The sequence below is a fragment of the Miniopterus schreibersii genome, assembly GCF_964146895.1.
Source record: "Miniopterus schreibersii genome assembly, chromosome: 6".
Classification (NCBI taxonomy): Eukaryota; Metazoa; Chordata; class Mammalia; order Chiroptera; family Miniopteridae; genus Miniopterus; species Miniopterus schreibersii.
The window spans coordinates 30,917,253-30,941,879 of NC_138107.1; the positions used below are offsets into that span (position 1 = coordinate 30,917,253).

General features: G+C 37.6%; 1 pseudogene across 1 annotated transcript; it reads left to right on the plus strand.

Annotated features, from left to right (window-relative positions):
- Positions 1 to 12,803: 12,803 nt before the first annotated feature.
- Positions 12,804 to 20,232, plus strand: LOC308558715 (heterogeneous nuclear ribonucleoprotein A1 pseudogene; annotated as a pseudogene). Its single transcript has 2 exons — positions 12,804 to 12,908; positions 19,207 to 20,232. The product of its transcript is annotated as a heterogeneous nuclear ribonucleoprotein A1 pseudogene (transcript).
- The last annotated feature ends 4,395 nt before the right edge of the window (positions 20,233 to 24,627 follow it).

Consider the following 24,627-nt stretch of genomic DNA (forward strand, 5'->3'; position numbering starts at 1 on the left):
GCTGTCTTACAGTTCTATAGGTCAGACATTTGTCATGGGTCTCACTAGGCTAAAATCAAGAGATCAGAAGTGCTATGCTCCTTTACGTAGGCTCTCGGTAGAATCGGAGTCTTTGCCTTTTCCAGCTTGTAGAGGCTGCCTCCACTCCTTGACTCGTGGCCCCTTCCTCCACCTTCAAAAAAGGAACTGCAGGCTGAGTCCTCACATCACATCACATCACTCTGACCTACTTTCTGCTGCTCTTTTACACTTTTGAGGACATGTGTGATTAGATTGACCCCACCTGGATAATCCAGGATAATCTCCCATCTCACATCTGCAAAGTCCCTTTTGCCATATGTAAAGTAACATATTCACAGATTTAGAGGATTAGGACATGAACATTTGGGGGACCATTATTCTGCTGCTACAGACACTGCCTGAAATTTTTGTGATTGCCACCAGTAGACCCAGAGGTGCCTTATCTGACTTTTAGACTCAATGAACTAATATACTTACTATTTAAAAAGAATTATGTTAAGTATTATGAGAAATCACAATGATGTTGAGTAAACCATCTCCATTGGACACAAATCTTGCACACCTTCTCCAGCTTTCCCAATAATGCTTCTTCCTTCCCTCCTGGACTGGCTGGCCCTCTACTTTTGGACTTCAGGGAGTGAGTCTGACAGTCACTAATAGGATCTGAGCTCTTATTGAGGGGCTGACGGATGCAACCCCAAAGTTCAGGGGAATTCTCCTCCAGTGGGGGTAAACCTAGATAAAGGGGAAAAGGGAGATGGGAGGGGGCGACTAATAATCCCCTCTCCTTTGCCTGGCATGTGGTCTACTGTTAGCAGCTCCTTCTTCATAACTTTCTGGAGAAGTTCTGCTTGCTGAGTGAGCACATCTACTGAGCAACTTTTGTGTTTCTCCACAGCTAGTTGTGAAACAGTAGCCAGTGCAGTAGCACTTTCCATCACATTCTCCTTTCTTTTCCTTTATTCTTTATCTTGTTTACCCACTGTCCTGAGCTTGCACTTCTCAAATAAATTGTTAGCGACTTAATGGTCATCTCGGGCTCTGTATACTAGAAGACCAGGCCAAGGCACTCATTAGGCTTTCTCTAAATATTATGAAATGTGAGACAAACATTTTCAAACCCATGAATGCCTTTTTAAATGAAATAAAAGCCTTAAAATACAGTAGTTCTCCCTTCTCTGCAGGGGATATGCTCCAAGACCCCAGTGGATGCCTGAAACTACAGAGAGTACTAAACCGTACATACAGGGTGTCCCTCAAAAATATATGCACACTTTAGCAGCTGATAGCTCAATTTTGAAAATGAAATGTATTTTAATAAACACTGCCTTTATAATTATTCAAAGTGTGTGTAAATATTTTGGGGGGACACCCTATATACTATGTTTTTTCCTATACACACATACCTTTTCACTTAAGGGAAGCACTATATGCCTTCTCTTTGGCATATCTGAATTGCAGCATCAATACTATTGTGCTTTGGGGCCACTACTAAGTAAAATAAGTGTTATTTGAACACAGGCACTGCGATACCATGACAGTGGATCTGATAACTGAGTCAGATACTAAGTGATTAATAAGTGGGTAGCGTATACAGAGGGGATATACTGGACAAAGGGATGATTCACATCCCAGGTGGGAAGGATGGGAAAGTGGGAGATTTCATCACACTACTCAGAATGGTGTGCAATTAAAAAAATTATGAGTTATTTACTTCTGGAATTTTCTATTTAATATTTTCAGACAGCAGTTGACTGTGGGTAACAGAAACTGGGGAAAGTGAAGGAAACTGGGGATGAGGGGGGACTACTATAATGGTAAGAATTAGTCTTAAATATAAACTATAAGAGGTAAACAGAGAAACACATTGAGGACAAATTTTAAAAGAAACACTATAAACTTGCCTTCTTTTTCATAGATTTTGCTCTTGCTGAACTTCATCTGTTATCAATCACTATTTCACCTTGGCTTTTTATGAAGGATGAAATCCTATTATAATCCCTCCTATTATAAAACAATGATAAAAAATGCACTCATTTCTGCAGACAGCATACTTCTTTTGAAATTGCTATTTTTTCAAATAATGCAAGAATTCTGAATTTGGAGTGAGGATTTGAGTCCCAGCTGTTTGGCTTAGTGGCTGTATAAAATGCAGAAATTGTTTCAGAAAAGGCGAGGAAACTAAGGTTCAGGGAGAACTGAGCGTGTAAAATAACACCAAAGTTTAGACTTTTTGCCTAGTATCAAATAAATGGCTTTTATCAGATTCTCTTACAAAGCCTGCCCCAGTGTCTACAAATGTCACCCTACATATGCCTCCTTTTACTAATTGGTTATTAGCTCTCTTCAGTGTCTCTCTTGTCTTCCCAACCATTATAGCAGCTTTCGGGCAGGTTCTCTTAGCCTTTTTTTAAATTTTCCCACAGGGTCCGTCAGGGTGTCTTTTATAAAGCAAACATTTGATAATGGTTGATTTATTATTAGAGATGACTCACGCAGTAAATACTGAATTTCACTGAGGAATCTTTAATGTCCTTTCTATGTTTGCACAGTGATCAGAGAATGAACTACTCAACAATACAAAGATATTTTTTGGAGCCTGACTTTGACATTTTTCTATTCAATTCTGAAGGCCCCCTGGACATGACCAAATGGGGGATTATAGGAGATAACTCCATGTGCAGAAAAATATTCTGCATGTTCAAATGTTACCTGCACCCAATGGAAAGTGAGAGCAGAGACGTTACATGGGTTGCCCGAGGGATGTTCTTTGTCTTATATTATACAACTCTTCCAGAGGGCTTACTCCTTTAGCTTCATAAAAGTTGGCCTGATAGCCTGGAGAACCGAAAAGAATATGTATTTGCCATTTTTTATTTCTCAAAAATAGCAATTCAAATTATGTTAATCTCAGGTGATATTTACCTTGGTTAAAGCATGCATGTTAAAGCAGTTGATTTTCTTCTAGTCAAAGTGGGATTGATAGATAAGTTTTAAAAATAGTCAGATCAGCCAATCCTGCACATCAAGCTATAAAAATAGAAGCCAGGTCTACGCTTGACAGATTCCAAAGATAGTCTCTGGTATGATTAGCTAATACTCACGGTATTGCAGGTCTCTTTAATATTAATGAACCACTAATGTCAATGTGAGAAACTGCACAATGAACATGGAAGCTTTTAAATATAATCACCCAGGCAGCAGTAAGATTTACATTTTGGATTTTTCAGTAATTAGAGAAATACTCATGAATAAGCATATGTTAAACTACATCCATTTTATAGAATAGAGTGTTGTATGTATGCTAGAACAAGGAAGATAAACGATTGTTGCAAATCAGGAATTATCATTTTTCCTTAACTTGCTGCTTGGTCAATAGATTGAGAACATATCTATCTATACTACGAAGCCCAGAAGTGGTGAAATCCATTACTCTCTGAATTACATCCAGGGATATCCTTCCAAACCATGTGGCAGGATAAGTTATTTGGATTATAACATGTATTCACTGCTGATGAAAAGTCAGAAAGAATGAGATTCATTTGGGTTTTATGTTCCATTCATTTCTGTCTTACTCCAACTCACATACGTCAAAGGTTGTTTGCAGGTCTATATCAGAAGTTGCTTAAAGACAGCTCTTCCTTGATTGTGAGGAAGCCTAAACTATCTGAGAGTCCCTCAGGAGGGAGGAAGAGGGGCAAGGCCCACAAGATTAAATCAGGCACCTTCTGAGTAGCCCTACTGTGTGCCCAATCATAACACCATCCTGTATCATAATGTCATACTTATTTATCTCTCCCCCCAACTGGACTATAAATACTCCTTTATTAAATAAATGAATGAATAGGGGCTCTTCCTGTAAGAATTTTTAGTTGCTATAACTTCTTAATTGTCTTCATTATGGTAATATGTAAAAAGGAAAATTACATAAACCCCTCTCTGATGTGTAGAAATGGTAGGTAGGTATACTGAGAACTTTCAGAAAAAAAAATTCATCCAAAAATTTCACACAGTAGCATTGTCAATAGTTCCACAGTAAAAGAAATCCTAAAATTCGGCTGATGACTTACTTTGGATCATGTGCCCTGCTGCACAGCATGTGGCCAGATCTGGACATGTCAGAACACTTCCAACATTTTACTTACTTTTTTCCAGATTATAAATATAATATTTGTCAATTGTAAGAAAGTTATAATATGTGGAAAAATATAAAACAAGTTCATCATAATCTCATCATGAGATAACTCAGCTTATTTTCTGTTCTGTTAGATTTTGTCAGTGTTATGTATGGACATATGTGTATACACACACACTCACATGCACACATATACAGGGTGTACCAAAAAATGTATACTCTCCCAAAAGCTGATAGCTCAATTGATGTTTCTTTCTTTTCAGATTTAACCCATTAAAATTAATAATTATTCAAAGTGTGTATACATTTTTTGGGACACCCTATATATATATATATATCTATATCTATCTATATCTATCTATCTATCATCTATCTATCTATCTATCTATCTATCTATCTATCTATCTATCTATCATCTATCTATCATCTATCATCTATCTATCAATCTATCTATCATCTATCTATCTATCTATCTATCTATCTATCTATCTATCTATCTATCTATCTATCTATCATCTATCTATCATCTATCTATCTATCTATCTATCTATCTATCTATCTATCTATCATCTATCTATCATCTATCTATCTATCTATCTATCTATCTATCTATCTATCATCTATCATCTATCTATCATCTATCTATATCTATCATCATCTATCATCTATGTATGTATATATTCCTCACCCGAGGATATGTTTTTATTGATTTTTAGAGAGAGAGGAAGGGAGGAAGGGAGAGAGAGAGAGAAAGAGAGAGCCAGAGAGCCAGAGCCAGAGACAGAAACAGAGACAGAGACAGATGTGAGAGGGAAACACTGATCGGCTGCCCCCTGTAGGTGCCCTGACTGGTGATCAGACCTGAAACCTTTCTGGTGTGTGGGATGATGCTCCAAACAACTAAGCCACCTGGCCAAAGCTATGTACATATATTTTTTACAAAAATATCATGTTGGGCTCTGGCCAGGTAGCTCAGTTGGCTAGAGCATTATCTTGATAGGCCAAGGTTGTGGGTTTGATCCCAGGTCAGGGCACATACAAGAAACAACCAATGAATGCACAAATAAGTGGAAAAACAAATGGAAATTTCTTTCTCTCTTTCTCTTTCTCCCCTTCCTCTCTCTAAAATTAAAAAAAAAAAAAATCTTACTTTACATATTGCTTTCAGATCTGTTTTTTTGCTTTTAATGTACTGTGGTCATCTTTCCTTGTGAATAAATAAGCCTATTTGAACATCATAATTTGTAATGATTAAATAATATTTCATCATATGGATATAAAATATTTATTATACGTGTGTTTATAATAATATGTTTATAATAATATATTTATTATAAATGTATTTATGAATTGATATATATCTTTGTAGATTTGATTATCTTAAAATAATTATAAAGAATATAAAATAATAATAATTATTAAAATAATTTAATAAATAACAACATTATCTTTAAGTAAATATAAAGTTGTGGTCTTTGGTCATAAAGATACATGTTCTAAGTTCTGATATATATTACCAAAAATTTGTCCAGAAAAATTGCCAGTGCATACTCAACTCCCAAATGGATAAACTTCCTCACTTCCTCACATCATTGGTCTTAACCAGGTATTATTATTATTTTGCATCTTTTCCAAATTAATAAGTAAAAAATGATACCTCTTGGTTTAACTTGCATTTCTTTACTTACTAGTGAGGTTGATCTTTTCTAATGTTTTTAGGTGATAGGTTAAATTTTAAAATTTAGTTGATTTGGGGGCAATGTAGGTTAAAGAGCGGAACTCCACCAGTTCCAAGGAGGCTCCCTGTACCCCTCCTAATTGCAGATCCCCTTACCTTAAGGTAACTGTTTTCATTACTTTTGTGATAACTGGTATCTTGCTCTTTTTATAGTTGTACCACTTCCATAGATACTGAAGGGTTAGTACCCCAACTTTCAGAGTGCTGCATCTGAGCTGGCACTTTAGCCTTGTCCTCAGAAAGTCATTCTTGTCATCTTTGAGGCTGGTTGCTTCTGGATGGTCTGGTATGTGTTATAGCCAGTGGTATGGGCATACACCCCTATTTCATTGTCAAGGAGGTAAGGAAGTGTGCAGTCCCCATTTACCCCTCCTCCAAGATTTATTTTCTGCTTTCTGTGCTTTAATCTATGTCACAGGAGGTTAACCGTTTGGTATGACATCACCAGGTTGGATTCAGGCAATGGGAATGGGATGGGTGGGGAGAAGCAGCATGATATGGAAGGGAAAGTGAAGAAAACATTTAGAGTAAATTTTCTGCCAGAACTTCCTGATTTGGTACAAAAATTATGCATGATTGTGTCCCTCTGTATGTTTTCATAGCTCCCACTCTCGTCAGACTCCAGTTTTGCTATTTCCTAGGGGTGGCAACAGTTTCCCTCAATATTTTCCTTAAGCTTGTCGTTAATTGGATACCAAGTTGTGTGGGCCCAAAGCCTGTGGTTCTCAGGACAGGAAAGGCAAAACCATTCATGTAATAGGTAGCTATCCCTGTGAGGGTGAACCACTGGCAATTCCAGGATGGAAGGGGTCCAAAGTAGTCAACTTGCCATCAAGTGGCCGGTTGGTCTCTTTGAAGGATAAACCATATTGGGGGGGTCCAACTGGCTTCTGTTGCTAGCAGGTTGGGCATTCAGAGCCAGCAATAATAGCTAGACTGACTTTGGTAAGTGAAAGTCTATTGGGTCCACATGCATCTTCCATTCCATTTATGGGCTCATCACGCTAGTTCTTGGGTGGTTGATGATGAAAGCTAATGTCAACAGGCTCGGTCATTCGTGGTTATTTACTGCCTCTTCTGTGGTGGGTGCTATCTGGTGGGTGTTAACATGTGGCACAAAAACCTCCATGTGGCCCAAAAACCTCCCGTAGCCACTGCCACATGGCCATCCCCATGCTTCTTTCCTAGGCCTCCTTGCCTGAAGAATGTAGTAAAAACAGGGTCCATTTGGATAAGCAAAGGTTAAAAAAAAGAAAGGAAATTCTAGTCTTATACAAAGTTGAATAGCTCATGAGACTACTACAAACATAATAACATAGGCTAGTAAGTTTGATTAAAGTTGTGATTACTTAAGATTTAGAAGTCTCATATTTTTTATTCTTAGAAAGCATTGACAACCCTATATCAAAAGATAAAGAAACAGATGAAAAATATTTCCTGGGTAGATACTAGGCCTGAGTCCTCATTCTAGCTAGACACTGCCAACCCAGGCACAGGAATGAGCTAGACAAAACCAGGGCAGAGTATGGAGCCATAAGAGGTGTGTGAAGCCACAGAGGATACGACCTGAATTTGAGGCAAAGAACTCTCAGTGGTAACTGCCAAATGAAGGCAGGAAGGATTAGCCCACCCCTTTAAATCTCTTTGCCCACCAGCTAGAATAGGAGGCTTCTAGGCTTTTGGAGTAAGAAAGCTTCTCTGGTTTGAGGAATATGCCATAAGGGATCCTGCTAAGGACCTTATGGAAAGGCACAGTTGGAACAAACAGCCTGCTGACAGTTGAGATTTGAATTTCAAATGTAGGAACTTCTGAAAGAAAAACAGTCTTAGCGCAACATAAATTGCTTCCAAACACTCAAAGACACAGCAGAAAGGGCAACAGAAAACCCCATGGGGCAAAATAATTTTGATAAACTGTTACAAATCTGTTCTCTTTTTTGCATCCCTCACTTCCCCAGCCCCCTCCAAGCAACCGAAAGAAGCAGTAAAATTAATTGAAACTGTGGAGGAACTTCCAAGAAATTCTGAGCAAGGAGGTATATTTGAAAAGTAGATGCCATGACTTAATCAACAGTCTCCATTGGGGAAATATCCCCTAGCGAGAGAGAAGTTGGTGGCTGAGTGTGAAGTCAGGCAGTCAACTGGTATATATTTAACTTGTAAAGGTGCAAGCTGTGTCTTGCTAGGCAGCTCTTAAACTATTCCTGAAAGACCCAATAAGGTGATTGCATAGCAATTAATCACCTCATGTTTTGTCATCAAGAAATCTGCAATAAATTTCAGATACCTCAATAAAAAAAAACCCTTCATTTTAGGCCTGGAAAAAGAATCTATTGGAGCCTATGTGTGGCTGGGGTCTGAGAAGTGCCACTGTGTGTATATCTATACCTGCATCTATATCTATATATCTATAGATACAGATTGGTATAGCTATAGATACAGATCTCTATGTGTAGCTATATATACACAGAGTGGCACTTCTCAGACCCTACCCATACAGAGGAAGATGCTAAATGGATTCTTTTTCCAGGCCTAAAATGAAGGTCTTTTTCCATTGAAGTATCTGAAATTTATTGTAGACTGCTAGATGACAAAACATGGGGTGGGGTTAATTGCTATGCATGCACCTTACTGGGCCTTTAGATGTATATATCTATATCTGTATGTATTTCCATCTATATCTATATACCTATATCTATACCTAATCATATATATCAATCTATATCTATATATCTCACATGCCTAAAAAACATCAGAAGGTCAATTCTTATAGAAAGGAAAATACAATTTTGTGAGCCACATCTGAGAAACTGAGTAAAATGAGTTGGAGGCCAGGCTCTAGAATAAATTTGAAATGCACGGGCAGATTGTTGGTTTTCCATGCCTGTTTTCTTTGCATTTAATGTGTCCCTACTGGTGACCCAGTCAGAGAGCAAATGTTGGATTCCTGCATTTCAGGCTGCAGACGCATTATTCTACCAGTGGGAAATAGGTTCTCATAGTCCTATTATGGAAGCCAAATTGCTTCATCCCCAAAAGCCAGATTTCAATAGCTAGCAGTGGGGAGTCCATACAAAGCTGTAATTTGCAATCCGAATCTAATTTCAAACCTCATCTTAAAAATGATAATTAATATATTGAAGAAGTTCCCTGTATCACTAGCTAGCTTCCTCCTAAATTCTTTAGAATTTATGGGTAATCAATTTCTTAAAGAAAATTAGAGTTTAATCATTGTTTCACACAGTCTTTTATTTTAAATATACTATGGTAAATATTGGTGAAGATCCATTGTGCATATTAAGAAACAATTCATCACATTATCCAAAGGAATGAGTATTTTCCAAATCTACCAGCTTAAGAAAACAATTGTGCCTTATAATAAAAGTGAAAAATTTATGTGAATTCATCCTTAAAATAGACTGGTAGGAGACCACTGTACCAGAGTGAGATTGAATTTAGGGGCTGTCACTCCTGTAGATGGAGAGAAGGATGTGTATGGGGAAGGTCACACACATCTAAGCTTTGGCTCTGCTCACTCACACCCACCCCTTTCTAAAGTGGAATTAATGAGCTGGCTACTGTCTCCAGCTTCCCAACCATAACAAGCTTTGCAGTGGAGCAAAGGAAAAAAGCAAGGGAAATTCACAACTGAGAAATGTCTCCTGTAACTTGAAAGGAGCTCTGTAGGCAAGACAAGATAAGGAGATTATTAGACAAACAAACATACCTCCCTTCAGCGGTGGAGCTTGGAAATGATGGTACAGGGCCAGCCTCCTCAAAAAGAAAGTGGCAAACAATATAAAAACCCCTTCTTTTCAACTTCTGCACTTCCTATTTGATTTCTGGAGCTCTTAACAAATGAGAATCGGCCAACTTTTGTTTTCTCCCCCTCTACCTCTTCCCAGCCTCTGCTGGAAGTAAAAGCAAAAAAGCTGAGAAATGATCCCAAATTGGACAGAAGACAGGAATTGAGTCTGAATAATTTACCAGCTGTTATCCAGTTCTGGAAAACTAAAGCCTGAAGGACACATGCCATGGCAGAGGATCTTGTGGGCCCCGAAGCTTACACAATTTTTTTTTTGGTTAGGGGAGGTTTCTTTACCGAAAAGAAGACCCATTTATGAAATCAATAATTAGTATGAAGGTGCTTATTCAGAATGAGAAATCACAAGAATTACAAATTTTTAAAAGTTGAGAAATACTTTGGCATCTAGGGCTTGTCATTTCTCCATTCAATTACTGCACTAATTCTTTTGTTCTCACCAGCAGCAGAGAGGCTGTTGTGAGCACCAGCGATATAATTTACAGGGCCCAGTGCAAAATGACACTCCAAAGTCCCTTCATCAAAAATTAAGAATTTCAAGATGACAACAGCAGGCATTAAACACAGCACTCGGCCCTTCTGAGTGTAGGGCCCTATGTGACTGCATAGATTATATACACATGAAGCCAGTTCTATCAGCATCACAAATTTAGAAAAATGATACAAATAATACAATACAGTATTTTCCATTAATTATGGACCCACCTCTATGAAATGTTCTTCCTACATTTATTTTGCTGCAAACTTCATATGATGACTATTTTGTAGGGTCTTTTTCAATAGAGAAACATGAAAAATAATTGTCTTTCCTTTAGCATGTTTGCTTAAAACCTGTCTTTTTTTTAAAAATTATTGTCAGCTTAGAAAGTTTCTTTCAGCATCGCAACTCATTATTGTTCGTGTTTTTAGGATTGTTGTCAAATTGGGGAAGATCACTGCTAGGTTTCTTTCCCACAGGAGCTGTGAGCTTTGTTTTCCACTGGTAGACTCTGTGCCACCTGCACACTTCTGATGCCAGACTCTCTAGGACACGTTCACATCACAGCATAACCTACTATCTGTTGTGACACTGGGGGAATTGGCTCAGGAGTGGGGAGTGGGAGATTCCTCAAAACCACTCCCTCACCAGGATGGCTGGAAATAACATGGAAGCGCCATCTCGAACCAAATGATTCCCAAACTAAGTTTCTCTGAGCTGGATTCCAAAGACACCCATGGCCCCAAGACCAACAAATAGGAGGAAGACAATGTGATTAAGTTTCAGGAAGGGTGGGAAGTCAAGGTGGAAAAAGAAAGTGCTCACAGCGGATCATTGTCAAAATATCTCACTTTTGCAAATTTTGAAACATGTGACGTGGAAAGGGCCTGTGTAAGCTTAACCCTCATTAGCCTCTTAGTAAATCTATTTCTAATAGTAAAACACACCACGCGGACATCTGGCAATCTACCTAGTAGATTGGCAAAATATCATGCCAGCCACAGAGGAGAGCTCCGGAGCTGATGAAAGCACAGGCTGGGCAAATGGTGGCTATTATCTTTGCCAGAGGACAGGTGACTTTAAAATTCTACATGGTAAGGGCTGCTTGCTGCCCTTCTGTGTTTTTAGGTGCATGTTTCTACTTAGGTAAGAAAGCAGCCAGCAATGGCCTGATGGACAATGAAACTCATTGTAGAGTAAGATGGATGAAAAGAGGCTACTCACTTATTTGAAGTCAAGGGCCACTTCTGAACAGATCATTTGGCATTACTCCTAAAAAAGTGCTTGTACATTTATTATAAAAAGTATTTCCCAGAAAACTAAAGTCCTGTTCTGAAAAGAAATATTTTATTCATACCTTTATAGGGCTGGGATTATAAAACTAAGGCCGCACCTTGGAAAAAGACCTAATTTGGCAATGCCCGCTTCATGTCATTTAGACAGTAGGTAACCCAGCATTTTATAGAGCTTAAGTGTAAATGTGGTTCTCAAACTTTGGTTTCACAACCCAAGTTCGAGAGAAAAGACAACAGGTTATAAAACAAAGGGAAGAGACTAGAATGATATGCAGCACTGTTGAATTTGTCTTTAGAGTCAACTTTCAATTCTTTATGCCAGAGAGAGGAGCAGTGACAAAGAAAACTGGAAACTGGATAACGTGTCCAGATGGCCAGGGCCAAAGCCTCCCTCCCCAGGGCCCCTTTTTCACTCGCACCCTTCTCGATCTCTCGGCCACCTGTGGGACTGCGCAACTCTTCCTTCTTCACCTTTCTTTCTTTGCCTTTACCTTCCCCACAATCCCTTTCCCCCTCTCCCCCTGTTGGCGAGCTTTCAGGTTCCTCCTCCCTCTGCTCTCCTCTATGCTCTCTCCTTGGCTCTTTCATTTTCTCCCCACTTCATTGCCTCTCTCTTTGTGGATTCTCTCACTCCAGCCCTCATCTCTTTCCCCTTCTAGTCTCATGTGACTGGCCCGTGGCTTTTCACACCCCAGCATGCCTAAGATCTTCCATCTGTTATTGCCACCCCAATCCTCTTAATCACTTTTTTCAAAGCCTTGGGGTCTTCTCTGACTCTTCCAACCTCTGCCTCTGAAAACTCCCTTTCATCTCTCTTTTTCTCTCCATCTCCAATAACATCATCTTAGTTTAGGCCCTCATCACTGCTTCACTGATTTAAAAAAAAAAATCTCCTGATTAATTCTCTCTGCTTTAATCACCATCCTCTTAATCTATTTATTTTAATATAAGATTAAATTATTTTAATCTTCTAGATATTTCCTCTTAGTACAATTAGAATATTGTACTCCACTGCTCAAATGCCTTCCATAGCTCCCCACTGCCATATTTCACAAAGTGTAAAATTCCTTTGTACAACATTTGAGGCTTTTCATAATTTGACTTCAACACATCTTTCCAGTATTATATCATACAACTCTTCCTAACTCACACTTGATTTAATGGAGTAGGAATAAAGGGAAAAAGTGCAACATGAGTGTCCATGTGGATAACTGAGACCTGACCAAATTTTGCATTTCCCCCAAAGCACCAACAAAGGTTTTGATGAGAAAGGACATGTAGCTAAGTTAATGGCTAAGGAAATGAACAGAGGGATGGGGCCAGTAATGAGCATAGATGCTCTTAAATGGAATGAGCTGGATACACAGGCTGCCCTCACCGATGGAATGGGCAAAGCCCTTGGAAAAAGCAACTCTTCAGTTAGTGAAGGCACACTTTGCAAATGTCCCTCGGCACTGTTCCTGGAACACCAAAATCTTATGAAAATTATTATTAGTGGACTGATAATTTCTGCTTTTCTTTATAAAAGACAGGAAAATGCTCCAGAATACCTAACCTGACATGCTTTCCCTAGATCTCTATTATCTCTTTTTTTGCACTGATATTTTATGTCATCTCTTGTGGAAAGCTAATTTTAAGGCCGTTTTCACCACATTACTTTTTACTCAAATGGAGATCTGATCATTTGGGGACATAAAAGGAAGTGAGGAAAATGCATTAGGCAAAACCAAGGCTAGGATATTAGAAAAAATGGCCCTGTAATAAAATACAGATAAAAGTCACTTTCCTAAAATTATTTTTCCTGTTAAATTATTGAAGAAGAGAGATGATAAGACAATATGTATTTTATTCTTCAATACCCAAGTCCTATATTGCTTTACCTGATCCACTTACATCAATTACATATTTGTAATGAAGTTTACTTCTAACACATATATTTTGAGCTCATTTTCTATCCCTCCACCCATCACACTCACATATACATGTTCACACGTAGTCACACCATTCAAAGGAATAAGATGAACAAGTCCAGTATTTAAAGTTTATTTAAAATCTACTGATATATATTTTCAACTAAAAACAAATTTTCTTAGATTTAATCATATTGGCATTGAATAAAATAAAAAGTGAAAACAAAACAATGGATATGTGTAAGAAATGAGGTACAAAGAGTTTTAAATTTAGGAGAGGATAGTTTGTTGTAATTTAATTGAGTGAAAGAGATTTTATCACTTTGAAAAGTCATATATATGCTTTAAAAATTAAAATATGTTGTGATTAATTGAATAAAATAAAAGCCATTAAAAAGTTTGCAGATTTAATCATTTAAACATCTTAAAATACTTTCAAAATTAAGAACACTAAAGTAATGCATAATTATCTAAACTTTTTAACCAAAGGAAATTAGTTTACCAACATTAATTAAGTCTCCTACTGTCATTAGAAGTAAATTAAGAATATTATTAAAATGGTTTTAGAAATGGCTAAATTGAGACAGATAAATATCAAGTGAATTTCTCAGGGTCACAGTCAAGTCAGTGGAAATTGGAACCTGTGGATTTTAATTTATATTTGTATCTTTTTAATGATTATTAAAGTGTGTCTTCTCCTAAGCATACCAGTTAATTATATTATATAAAAAATTTACACGAGATCTTGCTTTTGAGAATCATGATTTTTCTGATTAACTATTACAAAATATTGAGAAGAGCAAAAATCAATATATTTCTTATGCAAAGTAATAAAAATATTTTTTAAATCATTTGGATACATAAAATAAAATAGCTTTTATAGCAGAAGGAATAGAAAATTCTGGTTGATAGGTGAAACTTAAGACAAACATTAAGGAAAACCATGACTCATTTTCTTTTGATTCTCCCAGTCCCTGAACATCATCAGTTCATGCTTTTCATCCTGGCTTTGAGATCTTTTGTAGTTTCTGATCACTTGGGGATTCCTTTTCTGTCTTTCTACCTAAGCTATGATTTATGATACTATTTTTTAGAGACTTTCATTTGTTAGAACAGTTTTAAATTTACAACAAAATTGAGAGGGATGTACAGAGATTTCTCATGTGTCCCCTACTTCAGTCATGCATGCATAGCTTCCCCATTATCTTCACTCACCAGAATGAGGCATTTTTTTACCAAGGATAAACCTACACCGACACAGCACAAAGTCCATAGTTTACAGCTGTTCCATTGTATTGCTTTTCTTCTTTTGTCAAAGATCAGTTGATTCTATTTATGGGGTCTATGTTTGGGCTCTTTATTCTGTTTCATTGCTCTGTTTGTCTAGTCTTTCACCAACACCATACTGTCTTGGTAAAGGCAGCTTTACAATAAGTCTTGAAATTGGGTAGCATCAGTCCTCCAAGTTTGTTCTTCTCCTTCAATATTGTGTTTGCTGTTCTGGGTCTTTTGCCTCTCCATATAAACTTTAGAAACAGTTTGTTGATATCCATAACATATGCTTCTGGAATTTTGATTGGGGTTGCATTGACTCTACAGATTAAGATGGGAAGAACAGATACCTTGACAATATTGAGTCTTCCTATTCATGAGCATGGTATATCATTCCATTTATTTCATCCTTTGATTTCATTCACTGATATCATTATTTTATTCAGAATGTTGGAGTATTAGCATAGTTTGCCATATTGCCAAAAGTTTCCTAATTTTTCTATATTTCTTGCTTTGTGACCTTTAGATGAAGCTCTAGTCCCTTGTTTTGATGTTCAGAATTGAAGGGAAATTATACTTGTCTTACTCAGAAGGTAAGTCCATTCTTTCGGAGCTCGTTAGTAGGATGGTAAAAAGATGTGAGAGTTGGCAAGGACCCTGAAACATAAAAGAGGAGAGGAACAGGACTAGCGGGGTAGGTAACCAGGAGAAAGATGTTGACATTCCCTCAAAGCTAAGCCACTGAAGCCATCCAGGCAAAAGTAATGCTTCTCTAAATGTACATGTAGCTATGTACTGACTCCCAAAGTTTAAAATATTTAAACTTTCAAATCCACACAAATGCAGAAGATTTCAGAGTGAATTAACCTTATGTATTTTCACAGTTAAGTTTATTTATTTTTAAGCATCTAAATAGTGTTGAGCAGAATTAGAAAGTGTTTGGACATTTAAACACTTGTTCTTTGGCATGTAGATCTATGACAAAAAAGATGCCATCTTTTTAAGTATGTCTTTATTGATTTCAGATAGACAAAGGGAGATGGAGAGAGAGAGATAGAAACATAAATAATGAGAGAGTCATTGATTAGCTGCTTCCTGCACACCCTCTACTGGGATTGAGCCCGCGACCCGGTCATGTGCCCTGTCCTGGCTGGGAATTGAACTGTGATCACCTGGATCATAGGTCGATGCTCAACTGCTGAGCCACGCTGGCCAGGCAATGCCATCCTTTCGATGGTTGACATTACTAATGCTGTTTCAGCAATATGTACATCTATGCTATATAAGAGTTATGTCTTTTTTTTGGTTGTTCATTTTTAAAATTACAGTTTACATTCAATATTATTTTGTATTAGCTTCAGCTATACAGGAGTTATGCTTCTCTTTGATGCTTTGTTAAAATCAAAGTTATTTATCACAATGAATATTTTATTATACAAAACAAGAGGTGGTTTTGTAGCATCCACTCTTTACATTATGCCTAGGCCTGTTTTGTAATGTGGTAGGCATTTAAAATATATAAACTTGGTATAGATTTGATGAAGAATCTCAAGAAAGAGATCTTATCTATACCATTCTATATCATGATCCTCTACTTAAAGGCTTAACTCTGCATGAAGATCAAGAGAGCACCTTGATTCTTAAAATTATTTTCTTTTGGGGTGTGGGCAGCATAATATAACACTAAGTGGAGCAAATTCAATTCACCAGGATATCAGACCTTTAAGAAACAAACAAAACAAAAAAACCACTAGGACGGTATTTGCATTCACCGCGCTGTCTCCCTGGAAACCCAGAAGACAAACGGCCTTTGTTCTCCCTCTCAGTTCAGATCAAGTCCCTGTGGGCACCCATTTTATACCACCCTGGACCTTTGCCTGTGGCACTTAAGCACAGCTGCAGTGATATACTTAGGAGATTGACGTTTAACTGCACCTCTAGACTAAAAAATCCACTAGGACAGAGACGGTGATTTGTTGTGCCTTTGGTTGTATCTCTAGCATCTAGTTCAGTGTCAGGCTCTTAGTAGGTACACAGTAAATGTTTTTTGAAAGAACATATGAATATATTATACAATTCTGAATTGGTTGTACTATATCATGCAGTAATACTTGTAATTGAGCCAACTTCTGATAATCATTAGAACTGACACAAGTGTAAGAAATACAGTAAGTTTCAGAATAAAAACTTGTTGACTATTACATAAACTTCATAGTTGATTTGAGATTCCTTCTGGGAACCAATTTGACAAGGGCAATGATTGTCCACTGTATTTTTTCTTATAAATTAATTTGATTCTGTATTGTGTCTTTCTTTTCTTTTCTCTGCATTCAAAGCCTATTATTTGATTTTCTCTAAAGATAACTATGCAATGACTTCATGCAAATGCCCCTGTTAAATTACTAAGTTTTTGGTGAACAAACAGAGAAATATAAACTGAGGGGGGAAAATCTATTGCATATTCTTTTTTGACTTGAGTATGAAACGTTTTTTTCTTCTAACATCTGAAACACTGTAGGTACAATTTACAATTATGTATTTAATAATTCCACCTCTGCAAAATAATTTTCTTTAAGAGACATTTACAATTCTTCCTATCAACAAAATGATATTTAATTGACAGAAGTCTGTCTAATGAAGCATGGCTTAATTCAGTATCTATCCCTGAAAGTATTTAGGTTTAAACCTTGTATTTATTGTGGCATTGTGGTCTTTTTATCATTATCAAGAAAAAATCTGTACAATTTTATTTTAAAATGTTTTCAAATGAGTTTCAAAATCTGCTTATATCTAAAGAGAAGTAGGGGAGCTGTAATGAGAGAAATGAACACTGCCAGGTTGAAACATGCTGGGCAGATGAAAACAACATTCACTGCAACTGATAAAAAACATAACATGGGAGGTTTCTGGTCCAAGATTGAACCAAGATAATTACATAATGTGAGGAAGAAGAAAAAAAAGACTAGAAACAACAAAAAGATACTTTGAAAACAGATACCTCAATCTGAAATACTTCCCTGGGACAATCAACTTCATTTTTCTCTAGTTCTCCGAAATATGTCACACTGAAGAAATATGCAAGGAAGTTTAATTTGCTTAAAGTTAAATTTTAAAAAATTATTTATGTCCATTACATGGAGGAGCACAATATATATTTCTTGAGAGAAATGATTTTTTTTTTTTTTAGTTCATCAAGTGACTCTTGGCTGCTATTTGTTTCCCATGTTTCCATCAACACTGGCCAAATTACCCTAGTGGGGCTATGGTTGAGCACTTTTATCCTGGAGGCCTCTGGAGCAGGTTGCCTTTCAACAGATAAGATGAGATCATCAGCAGAAGGAGTTAGAGCAGGCTGCCCTTTCTGGGGGCCTTGTCTCGTGACTTATTACCTTGAGAACTTGCTTGGCCTGCTTTGAAGAGATCTGAAGTTTATGTAACCCCTAAGTTTACCCTAATTTCATTGTTAAAGTTGGGCAGGATAGACGGTGGTCTTTGGGGCCTGGCTAAACCGGCGACAGAAATGACGGATTACTATTTGGGTTCTAGCGGGAATGGCTAAGGCACTCTCAAACCTTTGGGTGCAAAATAGTCTTGGTCTCAGAAATAAAGTTTGGTTCAGGGCTCCCTGTGGAGAAAAACTCTCCAGGAGAGTTTGGGGTGTGAAAACTATAAATTAAATAGATATTTCTTAGGTCAAAGAATGTTTTTAAGGTAATTATATGACTTCTTTTTATAAAAGAAAGACTAAGGAATTACACATATCTTATAAAGATTGGATGATGATAATTTTATATATTTTTCAAGTGCTTTTAAAAGTGTCCAAGATGCAGGATGTTCAGTTAGAAGATTTTTGTTTTAGTTATTAATAGTTAAGATTTTAATGAATGAAAGAATTTTTAAAATGGGAGGTAAAGAAAAATATGCCTCTATTATAATGTTTTAAAAGAGGAATGGAAATAAAATACTTGGATTAGACCCTTGCCTTTATAAATCAGAAAAATAGTGAAAATAATATTATCCTGAAAAATAATGGATTTTACACAAAAGAAAAATTACTGGGGAAATAAAAGTAGCACAGAACATTCCTATTGCATCCATAAGACCCCTTTGTTCTATGCAAACAGCTGGACTTTCATTCATTTGCAGATCTTGGACTAGAGAGGTGTTTATTATGCAATTAATTAAGAATGACAGAGTTTTAATTTTATTTATTTTTTAATATGTTTTTTATTTATTTTAAAGAGAGGGAAAGGGAGAGGGAGAGAGAGAGACATCGATGAGAGAGAAACATCAACATCAATCTGCTGCCTCCTGCACGCCCCCTGCTGGGGGTTGAGCCTGCAACCCGGGCATGTGCCCTGACCAGGAATTGAACTGGTGACCTCCTGGTGCATGGGACAAGGCTCAGACACTGAGCAACACCAGCCAGGCAAGAATGACAGGGTTTTAAAAAAATGCAATTGACTTTCTGCTGGTGGATGCCACCAAGTAAGCATCGTTAAAGTCTCCCCTCCTGCAGTCGTAATGTTTTAAGTCAGAGTCTCCCAAAGAGCCTGAATAGCTGTGGAAGCTCTTCCTCAGGGGTTTGAACTCTGAAACAAGAAGTGAGTCTGAGGAGCCATGTTGAGTGATGGGGATGCTCACAGGCTGTGTCCTGGTGAGAGATCCAAACCCCAAGCTCTCCAGAGGCTTTGGGTTGGTCATGACGCCTCTGTGGAGGAGGTGGGTGCAGCCATGAAGGCAGGGCTACACGAGGCGGGTGAGAGAGCTGTGGAACTGGAGAGGGCCGTCTTAGGAGAAGATTCTCAAAGACCTGGTGCCCACTTAACTGTGGAAAAGATTTTTGTCAGCAGTGTTGAAGACGACACTGGAGAACATCACTAAAATATTATTTTAAATCGAAGTGATTGAAATCATGACTGACCAAGAGAGTGGCAAAAAGAGAGGCTTTGCTTTTGTAATCTTTGATGAGCATGACTCTGTAGACAAGACTGTCATTCAGAAAACCATACTGTGAAGGGCCACAACTGCAAAGTAAGGAAAGTCCCATCTAGGCAAGAGGTGGCTAGTGCTTCATCCAGCCAAAGAAGTTGAAGTGGTTCTGGAAACTTCAGAGGTGGTCATGAAGGTGGTTTTGGTGGGAATGACAACTTTAGTCATGGAGTAAACTTCAATGGTCGAGGTGGCTTTGGTGGCAGTCATGGTGGTAGTGGATACAGTGACAGTGGGGATGGCTGTAATGGATTTGGTAATGATGGTGGTAATGGAGGAGCTGGACCGGTTACTCTGGAGGAAGCAGAGACTATGGAAGTGGTGGACAGAGTTATGGAAACCATGGCAGTGGCTAAGGCAGGAGTGGCAGCTATGACAGCTACAACAGTGGAGGAGGCAGAGGCGGAGGCAGCTTTGGCAATGGTAGTGGAAGTAATTTGGAGGTGGGAGTAATTTTGGCAATTACAACAATCAATCTTCAAATTTTGGACCCATGAAAGGAGGAAACTTTGGAGGCAGAAGTTCCGTCCCCTACGGTGATAGAGGACAATATTCTGCCAAACCATGAAACCAAGGTGGCTGTAGTCTTTCCAGCAGCAGTGGCAATGGCTGCAACAGTGGCAGAAGGTTTTAATTACTATCAGGAAGCAAAGCTTAGCAGGAGAGAGCCAGAGAAGTGACAAGGAAGCTACGGGTTACAATAGATTTATAAACTCAGCCAAGCACAGTGGTGGCAGGGCCTAGCTGCTACAAAGAAGACATGTTTTACACAATACTCATGTGAATGGGCAAAAAACTCGAGGACTGTATTTGTAACTAATTGTATAACAGGTTATTTCAGTTTCTGTTCTGTGGAAAGTGTAAAGCATTCCAACATAGGATTTTAATGTATGTGCATTTTTGCACTTATGCTGTTGATTGCTAAATATAATAGTCTGATCATGACGCTGAATAAATGTGTCTTTTTTAAAATGTGCTGTGTAAAGTTAGTCTACTCTGAAGCCATCTTGGTAAATTACTCCAACAGTGTGAAGTTAGAATTCCTTCAGGGTGATGCCAGGTTCCATCTGAAATTTATTTACAACCTGCTTGGGCACAGAAACCACTGTCTTCAGAAACCTTGATGTAGCTGAACTGACAGTTACTGTGCTGTGACCTGGAGCTCATCATTAAAAGAGTCACCCAAGCAGAGTCATAGAGTTTATTTGTCTATTAACGATTGTTGGCACATCCTATGCAATATATCTAAATAGAATTATGGTACCAGATACAATTATAGATGGGAATGAAGTTTGTGTATCATCTATTATCATATGTAATCAATAAGCAAATTAATATCCTCTTGAAAAAAATTCAATTGAGATGTCTTAGATGTCATTAGTGACGACAAACATTTATTGAATGCACATCAAGTGCTGGCAATTTGTTAGCTTTTGAGGACTCAGAGATTAATATGGTATTGTCTTTGCTTGGGAGAGGTAGTTCATTGACTAACAAGTTCATAGAAAGAACACATGGTACCTGGTAAGTACTTACACAATGCACAACAAAATTGTTAGTTTTTCTATAATAAACATTTAATTTTAAATTCTAAAAGATAAATCAATACTCTTTTACAAAAACAATATTTTCCCTCTTAGAGACAAAACATTCTTATTCTGGAATTAAAGTAGGTCTAGAAGAAGAAGTCTGGGGTGAAGGGACCTCCAATAACTATGCGGCAGTAGGAAGTAGGCATGTGCAACTTTGAGATGTCTTGAAATATTTGGAGAGCTACAAGGGGAAGGAGATTAGTCTTCCTCTGTTAGTCAGAGGTCAGAATGCTTAGTTAGGAGTAAACAGCTCTATATAATGATGGTTTTTCCAAGCAACAGAGTTTCCAGCTCTCTCCTTATCCCAGGAGTTCATGCAGAGGCCGAGAACCCATTTTTCGGGGTAGAGATAGTTTGTAAATAAGGAAGAAGCTGCATTTGGTGAGTTCTCCAATCCCTTCCTTCTCGAACACTGTGTCATTCCAGATCTCTGGATTAGGATGAGTCTGATGTGTCTGAAGTGTTACCAAGATGCCGTATGATGTGGGAGCAGTGAGTTAGTTGTGAAATAGATCTGACAGTAAGTATTATTAATCTGGGTTTCACAGACACTCTATTGCCCTGCATACCTTATGAAATTAGATAAACCCAAGCAATGACATAATGATATTGTTTATGAAAAGAAGACTTTAGAACACTTTTATCATACAGATCGAAAAGGTTAAAATTCATACCTGGTTTCTAATTTAGAGAGAGGGTTTCTTAGAAAATGGGGGTGACTAGGTAATAATACACTTTCTTCTAAATAAAAATCAAATCACCATAGTGGTGAGTTCGTAAACATCTCAGGATGACCCAGGGAGGTTTGATAAAATGAATTATTACCAAAAAAATAAATTATTACAGTGTAATTAATATGGAATAAGGAAATGTAATATAAAAATTTTTAACCAAATAGAGGTTTCAAAATATTTTAAAGAAGTCACAAAATGTTTTTCAGGTGCAAAAAGAATTTTTGGATCTAGATAAGTTAGAATACATATATGTTTGTGCAAAATTAAATTTTCATGTTTGTGGTATTAAGAAGACCCTAAAAGAGGTGAGTTCAGCAATACTGAACCCTTAGTAAATGTAACTAATAAAACTGAAAAGTGAGAACAGTCCTAAATGAGGTACTGCCCACTTGGAAACAGTACAATCAGATTCCCACTCGTGTGTGTCATTGCCCGTGCCAGACCACTGCACAGCCCTCCGTGGGTTCTCAGAAAAGGAAAGTTAACATTAAATGAAAACATTTGCTCTCTCTATACTCATGACTTTCACTTAGTTTCTTGAGAAAGTATACATTTTTCCTAGATCTTGTGATACGCTTTTCTACGAATCTATGCTCTGTCCCCCTCGATTCTTTTAATCATTTGGTTTACAGGTGTGTTGTTGACACAAAGGCACATGTTTTATGCTAAGTGCTCCTTCTTCCCTACAACCAAATAATAAAACAAAATTAACAGTGCCTGGTAATGAGTCTAGTTGAAAACCAACCTCCCTGTTATTTTTGTGGCTTGTGTGAATCAAACACCCAATTTGATGGATGGGCATTAGTTCTCAGTGACTCAGAGACTACTCTGGGATTTCAGAGCTGGAGGGAATCAGAGAGATCATACAGACCAGTGGTTCCCAAATTTGGCTGTTTCAGAGTCACCAGAGGAGCTTTTTAAAAATCCGTATTAGAGCTAATTCCAGATCTAGCAGAGTCCCTAGACTTGGAATTGGCAATTTCCCCTAGTGATTTGGGGACCAGTGATCTTTTATCACATCTTTATGTTAAGGAGGTCTAGAAAGACTGGGGGTTGTATATCGTGAGTAAATTTAGACTTAACTGAATTAAATGACTTGTCCTAGGGTTGATTAGTAACAGAACTAAGAACAGAACCCATATGTCCTTGATTCCAGTTTTATTGTCACACTACTAACCATTGCTATGGCCAGCATCATTAGAAAGCACATAATTTGTCCCTATTTATGAATAGAAGTGTCCAGAAACACACACACACACACACACACACACACCCCCCACACCCCAGACCTTTTGGGCTTTCTGTCTTTGACACACCTTTGTTCAGTTCTAACCCTCAACATTTTAATCACCACCTTGACAGAGTTCCCTGAACTCCATCTTCTCTTTGGCTGTTAAACTCAGTTTCCTTTTAGGGATTCCAAAGGCCATTCATTTGTTTTCACTCATTTTCTTCCAAGGCTGTTAATCACAGTAGGGGGAGCTAGTCATTATGTTTTCTTACCACCTTCTGTTCTGTTTCTGTCTTCTAGTCTGGTGATGTTACGTCTCCTCTACTTATTTTCCAAGTGGTTTATCTTTTCCCTTATTATTTCAATGTAGTTGCATGTTTGCTGGACCTTTGAGACATTTTTTCCACTTGATTTTGCATTTCACTAACTTGGTTCCCCAAAGGGACGTTTTTGTCCTTCAATTCATCTACTTAATGTTTTAGTCCTTAAATGTTTAGTCCTTAAATATCTATGTATCTATCTATAATATATTCTTTATATTACATATTTTTATATATTTTTATAATATATATTCTTGATACTATAGAGAATTGGTTCATGTGATTATGGAGACTGAGAAGTCCAAGGTCTGCATCTGGCAAGCCGGAGACCCACAAAAGCTGATGTATATTTACAGTCTGAGTCTGAAGGTCTTATCACTAGGAGAGCCAATATGTAAGTTCTAGTCCAAGTTTGAAGGTAGGAGAAGGCTGATATTCCAGCTTGAAGGTAGTCAGGCAGACAGAAAGAGCTCTTTCTTACTCAGCCTCTTACTCTAATCAGGCCCTCAAGCATTGCAGGAGGCCCACCCATACTGGGGAGGGCAATCTGCTTTACTCAGTCTTTGATTCAAATGTCAATCTCTAATGGAAACACCCTCACAAACATACCCAGAATAATGTTTAACCATTCCATGACCCAGTCAAATCGACAGATAAACTTAGCCATCACAAGTCCACTCCTTGTCAACTTGGCACCCATATGCATCTATCTACACTCAGTCTCTATTGATCTATACCCTTAACCCATCTATACTCAATCTCTAAAGATAGTAACAGGGTCATAATTCTGCCTAACATGATACAACAAAACTGTGTTCAACTGGACACATACTAACCCCTTCCACAGAAGAATCTGCACCCTGCCCGTGTCTACGCTTTACTAAAGATGAAAACGGAGAGTGTCAATAGCTGTTTTTGAACATAGAATTTGATTTGTAGTGCCAGTAATAGATATACTGTTAGTATTCACTATAAATGCAATGACCAGTAACTACATAGTTTGCTAGGTCAATATGCATTCATTTCAAATAAAGGATGTCACCCTTTGGCTGTTCTTTCATAAGTGACTCTCTAATGTATCTCAAT